We start from the raw sequence: 10,671 nt of genomic DNA on the forward strand, positions 1-10,671 counted from the left end.
CACGAGGGTGCGGGGCCCAACGGTGAGTCAGTTCTGTGTCGCTAATTATGAGGGCCCCCTTTAAGCCAAAAGTGCCCGGGCCCTATTTCTCCCCCAGTCCAGGTCTGGTGATGTTATATTGATTCCGCTCTGCTCGCAGTGTCTGGAGACAATAAAGAGATGGAGTATTTCAGTTAGGCGCCTCTTTGTGATTTTGCTTAGAGCGAGAGACGCTGATGTTAAAGGCTTCTCTGCGACTCCCAGCTCGCACATAAACAGATGCTCACAGATGGGCTGAACCTGAGATGCTGGAGCCGCTCCAGTCTCGGCAACTATGCATGCAGAATTCTTCCTCAAACTTTTGGCACCAACTTCCTGTTTCATCCATAGACATGGGCTGAATCTCAAATGGTGCACTTGTGCACTTTAGTGTTCATGTTTCAGTGTGTATGCCGTATTAGTTACGCACTGAAACATAGTGCCCGAAGTGCACAAGTGTACCATTTGAGATTCAGCCAGGGTTAGTTTGGTTGGAGCAATAGAGTTTTTTCCAGGTGACATGTTTTGAAGAACACTTAATGTAACAGCCAATTCAATATGTGCATTAAGGCAAGTGGTAGGCCTACAATATGTTGTAAACAATGGTTTGCCTTGAACAGCTTATTCATGCTAATTCTCATTATATCCCCGGATACTGTATATACTAAGGTTTTGCCTTGACCGCCACTGTATGCTGCAGATATGTTATTTTAACATGATAACCTTTGAACTTTTGAATAAATACAGGAGCTGATTAACTTTTGGAGTCCAATAATTTCAGAAAGACCAACCCTCAACATGGCTGATAATTTGCATGAAAACTTTTGAATGGGTGGACGGATTTGCACCAAATCTTGTGTGCTATCTAGAAAAAATACATGTTGGATGCCTGAAATGTTCAAGATGGCATTAGCTTAAGGTATTAACCCGGGGATTGTGGTGGCATTTCTGACAGTATGGGACGACTGTTAGTTGTTGTTTCAGTAAGACTCGCATTGTTCATATCAGTATATTAAACAGTAACGAGCAAATAACAGTAGGCCTAACGCACAAATGATAACAGTTTCTTGTCCATATCTATTTATAAAATATCCCCATGCTGTCGCTCAAGTAATATTAGCTTGATGTTAGTTGCCTAGTCACTGGCAGCACATCATTGTCACTGTAGCTTGTTATGCTGATATGTTGCTAATGGGGCTACAATCAAAATTATATTGAGAGTGATTAGATCTCCTCATAGTTACCGCGTGGCGCCAACTTGGCTTCTGACATTTATCAGCATATGCACAGCCAACTTGACCTGTCATAGAGCAAATCCATCTGGGGCATGTGTCTGACCTTTTTGACCGCCGCCTTTTTGTCATGACTGGAATTAAAATGACAAGCCCCTTCCTCTTTGCCATCACCTGCGCCAGCCTGCCTATCGAGGAGCGCGGCTTTGACAGTAGGAATACAAATTATGTTGGAGGGAGCCCACACTTATCATGATTCCAGTGGCAAAATGTGCCACGGCTAACAGCATAGACTCTGTGAGCTGGAGAAAATGGTGCTTTGTGATGTGAAGTCATCTGTGAATAATAGACTTTATTTTCCCTTTCCTATACTTGCAATCTATTTAAAGATGTCTCGTTTTCATCACCAAAAGGTGTTAGCTCATAGCACTTTCCCAGTTGTAGCCATTCAGCTAACAGAGCTCTTTGTATTTTGTCTGAAAAAGGCTAGCACAGTGCAAATCTGATTTGAAAAGACCATAAAGATCACATCAGCCATGATCTCTTTACTTCCTTTTTTGATGCCAAGACTAGGGCTGCACGATATCTGAAAAAAAAACTGGATACTCGATAACAGCATGCAATACCTCGATAACGATATTTAAATTATATTTAGAAATACAGTTGAGTGTTTCTTGTCGCTAATTTGTCAATCTGTTGAGGGGGGCATAGCTTTGGTCATGGAGGGCTTCTTGGGAACTTGTTGACATTCAGCAAGTGGAATGCACAGAAATGTTTTACTTGTTCGCAATAATAAGGTAATTTTCACGATACGCATATCGCCCCTCTTGATATCGCGATTTCGATACATTTTCGATATATTGTGCAGCCCTAGCCAAGACATCCATTCTAATCAGCATAACTTGTAAAGTGCTCTGTATCATAACCAAAGGTTAAAAAAAAAACACAGGGCCAGTGATGAACCAAGAAGGTGGCTGTAGCCATAGCCTGTACATGCTGCTGCAGCCTGCCTCTAGCTCGCCTCTTTCTCATCTGGTGTTGCTGAGCCAAAGTCCAGAGAGGAAGCAGGCTAAAAGTAGGTTATGTCTCGTCTGCCTCCTCCTCTCCTCCGACTGAGACTTGGCGCCTTCTCACCATCTGCTGTGGTGCTTCACAGGTCACTATTGTGTTCTTCGCCAAACAGCTATGAGAAAAATGATTAATTAACATTTCCGAAAAGGTGTGTATAGAGAGTCCAATTCGTTTCTTCTCTGAACATTTCATTCGTAAACCCCCTTTCAACGTTGTGTTGCCCATTGTTTGGATTTTAAAATGTTGTCAAATGGCTCACAGCAATCTCTCCTAATTACGTGTACAGGCCTATGTTTTGCACAGACGCATTGAGATAGGCCTACTGAACATCATGTTCTTTTGAAGCAGGAAAGTGGCAGTGAGTGTAGGTGGATATGTGACCATGTGAAGCTCAGCTGGTATTGACAGGAGACAAGCGCAGACAAAATAAGGTCCTTTGTGCCCATATGGAGAACAAGACGAATGGAGGAACAAGCACCTGGCACATTTCCAACCATTCCAGACACTGCTGGGTAGTTTGTGCAATTGAACTATCTAGGCTACAGTCACTCCGCCGTTGATGTGTGTTTTCACAAAAGATAAATGCAGTGTGGAAAATAATATTTTTAGGCCCCAGCTAGACACTTCCAGAGGTTAAAGCATAGAGGTAAATCAATGTTTTGTCTTCCACCTTCAGTTGTAGTCCGGGCACGTGAAAACAGCCAAGCAGAGAGACAAAGAGAAGACAATTAATCGAGAAGAGACAGAAAAGTGCTTGGAGTGCTCTTGAGCGACACTTCAACATGGGAAAAAAAATCATGTGTCTGATTTTTTCTCTCTCTGTCTCTCTCTCTCTCTTCTCTCTCTCTCTCTCTCTCTCTCTCTCTCTCTCTGTTGCCGTTTGCCCAAGATGAATGGGCTTTTCAGATTTAAGAAAGTGCATGGTTGAAATACAAAGAGGGGCTCATCTATCAGAACTGAATAGCCGTGTGCTGTGCTGCATGGAGGGGGAGGGAGGAGGGCAGTGGGACTGTGAGGCTTGGGGGGGCTGTGGGCCTCTGATTAGACCCTAGGCCAGCCACTCTCAGGGTCTGCCGCCGCGCAAAAAAACATCAATCCTCTCTCTTTTCTGCCTCCAATGCCTTTGAACTGCAGGAGACAATTTCTCCACTGTAAGCTCTGTTTTAGACATTCTCTGAGAGACTTGCTAACATCCGCATATGTTACTGAACATTTCATGCCACTTTTCACATGTTCAAGGCAGATTTTATCTGAGGGAGAAGCAGTCAGAGGGGGGGGGGATGCCATCTGAAGTACGCTATGTGAGCCTTGCTTGTGCCAAGATTCGGACCATTCTCATTTCTGAAACATAAAGTACCAGTATATGAAGAATAATAAGTCACGGTACACAAATCCCTTGTTTCCATAGACATACGAAGAACTGTGGCCTTGGGGAAATACAGGAAACAACGGAAGTGATGAAGAGAAATAGGTGAAAAGAGTGAGTCAAAAAACAAGTTATTTTTTCACAAGTTTTTGAGTTACTGACAATTACATTTACAAAGAAGACAATGCTCAAGGAACTGTAAACATTCTACGCCGGAAAGCTCATTGCAGCTCTATTGTGCGAAAACAGCACATTCATTCATTTTTATGTACAGCACCCACCGTGTTTAATGTCCACCGAGACCAGGCAAGAGCACTGTGGTGCAATAAATGTCAGGCTAACATTAAATCAAACTGACATATCTTCTTAAGGATGAGGCCATTAAAAATTAACATGATTATTTAGACATGCAATGGCAGAGCTGAAATCTTTGACTAAACCGAGGCAGTTATGATCCCCGGGTCTGTCTGAAATGATTACGCTTCGTGTCAGTCTTTTAAAATGCTCAATCAGCCTTAATTGCTTTTAATTTACGACATTGCTGCATGCCAATGCTTTGAGCTGACACTGGCTCTGATGCACTGATGTTGCAGCAGCAGTGATGCATTCGCTAATGTCTCTCAGTGCTCAGTAACACAATAGCTTGTTGAAACGTCTAGTGGTACAAAACACTTGAGCGACTCATGTTTAAGAGTTTTACATCGGAAACAACGTCAGATTTCATGTAGTTTTGCGATTTGCGATTGTTCCAGCGCCAAAACATTTGCCTTATACCCTAGCCTACCCTTATCTGTCCTATCTCGTGCAAGTACCCAAGGTTAACAACTTAATTTAACAATCAGTGTAATTGTAATCATACTTGGAAATGTTTAGCAAAAGGTTGTAGGAAACAATACAGTACTATTTACATTAAGCCCCTGTGGTCTTCTCTTCACTGATGTTGAAGGAAGCTAAAGGCATCTCCGAGAGGCGTGACTGTGGTGTAGTGTCCTTCAAGCTACCTTCTACACTGACTATTGGGGTAGCCTAACTGTTGAAAAAAACTTAAAGGGACACTGTGCAGGAAATGGTCAAAAAAGGTACTGCAACTACAGTATGCTGTTCATTGAAACTGGGCTGCCTAATGCCAAATTTGATCTTTACATGAAAGTTTACTAAGTAATAAACAAATATTTTTTAGTGTGGTCCAAGTACAGCCATTTTTGCAGCTAAATTTAGTGAATACTTAGAATTTGATGGTGGTGGTAAGTAATCATGAAAAAGGTAACATTAGTGAATGGGCAGCATGAATTCTGGAAATAAACAACTAAAAATCTCACACAGTGTCCCTTTAAAGGTGCACTGTGTAGAATGGTGGCCTGAGTAGGTATTACAACACAACTATGCCGCTCATTGAAACTGTGCTGCCAATTGTCAGATTTGTTCTTTTCATTAATATTTTCTAAATAATAAATTAATATTTACTAGTATGACCAAAGTACAGTACATTTTGCAGCTAAAAACTGGAAAGTAAATGGTGGACAATGGAGAGGATCCCCCTTTTTCTGTATGAAAAGTGCACATTCCCAGTCATAATGAATACAACATAATGAATTTGATGTTGGTGGTAAGTGTTCATGAACAAGGTAACATTTGTGAATGGGCAGCATGAATTCTGGAAATAAACACAATATTACACAGTGCACCTTAAAGGGGTATGCCACTATTTTGGGGCTTAATACAGTTAAAATCGTTGGCTGGGGTTTATAAAGGTGGTAAAGTGTCTTGTTTTTCATGTGAAGCGTTGTCTTGCTTTAAGACAAGTTAAAAGAGGGAGTATGTCGCTAAGCTAGTGAAAGTCAATGCATCCATGTAGCATTGCTACATACTACACGGATCCATTGACTTTCACTAGCTTAGCGACATGCTCCCTCTTTTAACTTGTCTTAAAGCAAGACACTGTAACTGTATTAAGCCCCAAAATAGTGGCATACTCCTTTAAACTACCTACTATAAGCCATACACGGCCATTATATTACACAGAGCCTTCTGTAATACATTACGACTCGGTCATTGCCTTTCTGGTGACAGTATACTGTATTTATAACAGGGGAAAACACTGTGTCAATACGACAAAAGATGCTAAGCATTACTCGTTAGTTATCAAAAATAAAGAGTCTTTTGCAACAGTCAGGTCCCTTTTTGAGTAATGCGATGTTATTTTCTTGTACGATGCCAGTGTTGTATCCTTCTGGCAGACAGCATCTCAAGCTTTCAATGCTTCATTGATGCAGACATTGAAAAGATTGCACAAAAAATACATCCATGTTTAGCAAGAACTCTCAAATCCTGATACAAGACGCACCTTTCACATGTCTATTAGTAGTCAGTGAATGCCTCAGCCACAACCGCTCTGATGCTTGTTCAGCAGCCTTTGACAACTCCTTTAAAGCTTCTTTGAGTGACCATCCTTGAAAACTAAAATCCTGCAGTTCTGTCTGATTTACCGACAAAGCCTCCAGCACCTTTTGCCACAGGTCTTGTGTAAGTGTGTGTCTTTGTGCCTGTGTGTGTGTGTGTGTGTGTGTGTGTGTGTGTGTGTGTGTGTGTGTGTGTGTGTGTGTGTGTGTGTGTGTGTGTGTGTGTGTGTGTGTGTGTGTGTGTGTGTGTGTGTGTGTGTGTGTGTGTGTGTGTGTGTGCATGCTATGCTTGCTGGCAAACCCATGTCCAAACCCTTGTCATTTTCTAAACCAATAGTGCTGTATGTGCCGTACCGAATACCTTGGCTGCTTCTTTCTCAAAGACTTAAAAGAGTTTCATTATAGAACATATAAGAGGGCAGTTCTTCAGGGTAAATGGTTGCCATTTAGCAGTACGTACGTCTGTGCTTTAAATGAGCTCTTAGGAAATGTGTCATGAGGTGAACAGCAAGTGGACACTATATTAAGTCATTCATTGTTTTGGCAGAAATAGATAAAATGACCTACCGATCCTGAACACACATACACACAGACGCACACACACAGACGTGCACACACACAGATGCGCACACCCACACACACAGACACGCACACAGACACACGCGCACGCACACACAGACACACGCGCACGCACACACACACATACACACACACACACACACACACACAGACACACAGACACACGCGCACGCACGCACACACACACACACACACACACACACACACACACACACACACACACACACACACACACACACACACACACACACACACGCGCACGCACACACACACACACTTTTTTTTACCCATGATTGGCGATAAACTCTTTACAAGTCTTGGCAGTGAGTGATGTAAATGTGTCCCAAAGAAAGCAGTCATGCATCACAGCACGCGGTGAACACTTCCTTCGACAGCTGTCAGTCTCTACTCGGTGAGAGCCCAACATTGCCCCATTTATTTAGCTTTAGACAGTTTTGTTGTTGGTTTTGGATTATAGCTACTACATTGGACTCATTTGACTTTCTTACTGCAGTTATGATTGTGTAAAATTAAGCGTGATCCAAAATACATTGCCTTTTTTCTTTCTTTCTTTTCAAAACACATATTGTTTTAGCCAGTGTGTTAAGCCAGTGAACCCAGTGTTTGTTCAATAGTGCTTAAGTTCTAACCCTCTTTATAATCTCTGCTCATTTATCCAACATGCAAAAAAAGGCATTCAAGGCAGCAAGGCAGAATGAATGCCTCGCCTTCCCTTCCAGAATGGTTGATCTGTTGTTTCTTTGTCTCTCTCTCTCTCTCTCTCTCTCTCTCTCTCTCTCTCTCTCTCTCTCTCTCTCTCTCTCTCTCTCTCTCTCTCTCTCCCTCTCTGTGTCATTCTCCCCCTCTCTCTCTCTCTCTCTCTCTCTCTCTCTCTCTCTCTCTCTCTCTCTCTCTCTCTCTCTCTCTCTCTCTGTCTCTATCTCCCTCTCTCTGTCATTGTCTCTATCTCCCTCTCTCTGTCATTGTCTCTCTCTCTCGCTCTCTCTCGCTCTCTCTCTCACTCTCTCTCTCTCTCTCTCTCTCCGCTGCCCTTCATCCAGAACACATGGGCTGCTGGAGGTTCGCATCTGAGCCCACGAGAATGATGATATGTGAGCCTCTAAGCCTCCTGAACCAATGGGTTTAACGTTAGCGCATGGGGCGAAATGGAGGGACGGCACGGCCTGGCACACACGCCCAGACCAGAACGTGTCAGAAGCTCGACCAAGACGTGTGAAGGAGCAGAGAGTGCAGGAGAGAGATGGAGGGGGGGGGGGGATGGGGGGGAGGTACGTGGGGGCTGGCGGCTCAATCGCTGGCGGCCCCTGGCTGTCTCAACCGCGCATTCACAGTTCACAGAGCTCACCGCGACACAGCCAGCCACAGCTCCCGGGGTGCTCGGGCTGTGCCGTGCGCGCCAGCCCTTGCCGAGCTCCGCCACAGTCTCTCGGTCCTGCTAATGGAAGGCGAAAAGCATTATGACAGGCCAATGAAGAATTCATTCGAAATATATTCGGGAGTCCCAGCGACGTCCCTCTGTGAATCCTCTCAGTGGAAGAGGGGACACCGCACAGGCTATGAAGGTCTTAAAACCTTAAAGTGCTAAATCACTGTTGGTTTGTACCTGGAATGCAACTTCTACAGACTAGATACAATACTCCCAATAACACTAGTACAATAACGGCTAGTACATTTTGAGCTGTTGTGATTTCCACATGTAAATAATGTGCTGCACATGTACTATGTCACAAAATCACTGTTGGTTTGTACCTGCGATGCAACTTCTACAGACTAGATACAATACTCCCCAATAGCACTAGCACAGTAACATCTAGTAGGCCTACATTTTGAACGGTTGTGATTTCCGCATCTAACTAATGTGCTGTACACGCACTATGTGACAAAATCACTGTTGGTTTGTACCTGCGATGCAACTTCTACAGACTAGATACAATACTCCCCAATAACACTAGCACAGTAACATCTAGTAGGCCTACATTTTGAACGGTTGTGATTTCCGCATCTAACTAATGTGCTGTACACGCATGTGACATGTGGCGTGCTCTGAAGCGTGCATCATGCCACCGCACTGTTGATTCTGCTTGACTGAGTATATTGACAGGGGTAGTCATGTAGATGTTATTGTGCCACTGCCAAACTTAAGTGTTAAGCATGTAGACATTTTTTTATGTCTCACAGAGAAGCATCAAAATCGATAAAGCGTGAAAACACTGGGGAGTTCGTCACAGAAATGCGTTCGACTCTGCACCGCACCACACCATACCACACCACATGTTGCATGGCTTTCTCCCATTCTTTTTCCAGCAAAGTGAAGCCGTGTGAGGCATGAAAATGAAGAGAAAACGCTGTGCGACACACACACACACACACACACACACACACACACACACACACACACACACACACACACACACACACACACACACACACACACACACACACACACGCACGCACGCACACACACACACACACACACACGTGCTTGAAAATGATCATAATGCTCAGGTAGTGAGTGAGTGAGTTTCTCTCCCGTCGCCCAGATTGAAAATACAATCATGCTTGAAAAGGGAATTGCAGCTGAAGGTAGAGAAAAGGAGGGCAAATGGAGTTGGAGGTGGCAGTGGAGGAGGTGGAGGAAGTGGTGGAGGAGGTGGAGGAGGTGGAGGAGGTGGTGGTGGGGCCTGTGGGTGGGAGTGCAGTGGTGTAGAACAGGGGGGGAGAGAACTGGCTACAGGAGGAATGATGAGTCCTGACGGCCCGTCCCTCCCCTCTGCACGCTGCTGACAGACAGGGAGGCTGACACGGGAGGGGGTAACGGGGTCAGTTGTCCCGGGCCCAGGGAAAGAGGGGTCCCAGAATTGGGACCTCGTTACATTGTACTGTATGTACTGTATGTATTGAGAAGGGGGGGAACGGGGGCGCTGTGGCGCAATGCGCTAAGCCCCCCAAATTTGGGCTTGCATGCCCATGGGGACCCCAGTTCGAGTCCGGCCGGGGTAATTACCCAATCCTCCCCCATCTCTCTCTCCCACCCACTTCCTGTCAGCATCTCATACTATCCTGTCAATAAAAGGCATAAAAAGCCCCTAAAAATGAGAAGGGGGGCCCTTTCAGATGATTTTGTTCTGGGCCCGGTCAAAGCTGCCAGCGGCCCTGCAAACAGCTCCAACCACATGGAGACCATGTCACCCCAACCATGATGGAGGCTCACAGATGAAGTTGCTTTGCAGTACTCTATCATTAAAGCTTCTCTCTCTCTCTCTCTCTCTCTCTCTCTCTCTCTCTCTCTCTCTCTCTCTCTTTCGCTCTCTCTCTCCCTCTCTCTCTCTCTCTCTCTCTCTCTCTCTCTCTCTCTCTCTCTCTCTCTCTCTCTCTCTCTCTCTCTCTCTCTCTCTCTCTCTCTCTCGTGCAACGGCCTTGAATGACATTTGCAGGATAAGCAAAAAGTCAAGCAGAAAAGCGTCAGGGCATGCTTACTGTATATACTACATGCTTTTTATGCCCGAAATATCTGCCACCTGAAGGATCTGGAGACACTTGACACCTTGACATTATATAATGTGTCCTCCCGGAAACTTCCAGAAATGACAAATATTCAAATGACGAACACCACACAAGCTCTTTATTATTCACAAGATGTACCAGATATATATATATACTATGCTCTAGTCTAACCCAATAGCATTTTAAGATGTTTGCGTATGCATGTCCTTTGCATATGTGAGCGGTTCCTTTTCCATGTCAAACATAATAATTGGAAAGAGTTGCCACACGTTTGGCATGTCTGAAAGCACAGGTCTACTTGAAATATTAAACTCCGAGATCTCTTAGCAGACACAAAGCAGCACTCCCTCCCCGTGTGCCACTGAATATATTCATAGGGGCTGCCTGCTTGATAGGAGAGGAGAGGAGCGCACCACTGATAGCAAGCAGGTGCATAAAACTCCCCTGTTTATGAATGATAAATTGTAAGGTTTGGACAAGA

The sequence above is a fragment of the Engraulis encrasicolus genome, chromosome 13, assembly GCF_034702125.1.
Source record: "Engraulis encrasicolus isolate BLACKSEA-1 chromosome 13, IST_EnEncr_1.0, whole genome shotgun sequence".
Taxonomy (NCBI): Eukaryota; Metazoa; Chordata; class Actinopteri; order Clupeiformes; family Engraulidae; genus Engraulis; species Engraulis encrasicolus.